The sequence below is a fragment of the Colobus angolensis genome, unplaced genomic scaffold, assembly GCF_000951035.1.
Source record: "Colobus angolensis palliatus isolate OR3802 unplaced genomic scaffold, Cang.pa_1.0 Scaffold454, whole genome shotgun sequence".
NCBI lineage: Eukaryota > Metazoa > Chordata > Mammalia > Primates > Cercopithecidae > Colobus > Colobus angolensis.
In genome coordinates, this window is record NW_012117977.1 from 987,885 (window position 1) to 989,611 (window position 1,727).

Consider the following 1,727-nt stretch of genomic DNA (forward strand, 5'->3'; position numbering starts at 1 on the left):
GCCAGGATGGTCTCGATCTCCTGACCTCGTGATCCACCCGTCTCGGCCTCCCAAAGTGCTGGGATTACAGGCTTGAGCCACTGCGCCCGGCCCCTTTAATATTTTTTATTCCAGCGAACTCTTGTGGAAAGCTGTCTTAATTTCCCAAAGGCCTTTGGGCAGATTTGAGTGCTCACTTGCAAGTGAATCTCTAATTACTGGGAGTTAATGACCTCTCATGCTGAATAATGCATGCGCTTGATAGAAGAGCCTTACCCAAAATGCGGTGTTGTCAGTTTTTAATGTATTCTTGCCTTGCCTGCTGTGTACATGAAGGCAATCGAATTCAAAGTAACTCTGCCACACAAGGTGTAGCTTTCTGTGTTTAAGGAAGTGTTTAGTGCAGGTTAGTGAAATAAGGTCTCTATTTTATGCTTAATATTCTATTATATGGATGTACCATAATAAATTCAAACATTACCTTATTAATGGCTATTTCCCACTTTTGCTATTACAAATAAGAATATCCCGTTTCAATTTTCTGCATATGGCTAGCCAGTTATCCCAGCATCACTTATTGAATAGGGAGTCCTTTCCCCATTGCTTGTTTTTTTGTTTTGTTTTGTTTTTTGCTTTTTGTTTTGTTGTTTTAACTTTGTCAAAGATCAGATGGTTGTAGGTGTGAAGCATTATTTCTGAGCTCTGTATTCTGTTCCGTTTGTCTACGTACCTGTTTTTGTACCGGTACCATGCTGTTTTGGTCGCTGTAGTCCTGTAGTATCGTTTGAAGTCAGGTAGCTTCGTGCCCTTAGCTTTGTTCTTTTGCTTAGGGTTGCCTTGGCTATTCAGGCTGTCTTTTGGTTCCATATGAATTTTTAAATTGTTTTTTCTAATTATCTGAAGAATGTCATTGGTAGTTTGTTAGGAATGACATTGAATCTGTAAATTTCTTTGGGCAGTATGGCCATTTTAACAATATTGATTCTTCCTATCTATGAGCATGGAATGTTTTTCCATTTGTTTGTGTCATCTCTGATGTCTTTAAGCAGTGTTTTGTAGTTCTCTTTGTAGAGTTCTTTCACCTCCCTGGTTAGCTGTATTCCTAGGTGTTTCATTCTTTTGTGGCTGTTGTGAATGAGGTTGTATTTCTGATTTGTCTCTCAATTGGATGTTGTTGGTGTATAGGAATACTACTGATTTTTGTACATTGATTTTGTATCCTGAAACTGCTGAAGTTATCAGATCAAGGAGCTTTTGGGCAGAGACTATGGGGTTTTCTAGATGTAGAATCATATCATCCACAAACAGGGACGGTTTAACTTCCTCTCTTTCTATTTGGATGTCATTTATTTCTTTCTCTTGCCTGATTGTCCTGCCCAGAACTTCCAATACTATGTTGAATAGGAGCGATGAGAGAAGGCATCTTTGTTTTGTGCCGGTTTTCAAGGGGGAATGCTTTCAGCTTCTGCCCGTTCAGTATGATGTTGGCTGTGGGGCTGTCATATATGGCTCTTATTATTTTGAAGTATGTTCCTCTTCCTTACACCATACACAAAAATCAACTCAATGTAATCCCAGCACTTTGGGAAACCGAGGCAGGCAGATCACAATGTCAGGAGTCTGAGACCAGCATGACCAACATGGTGAAACCCCGTCTCTACTAAAAATACAAAAATCAGCCAGGCATGCTGGCACATGCCTGTAATCCCAGCTACTCAGGAGGCTGAGGCAGGAGAATCGCTTGAACC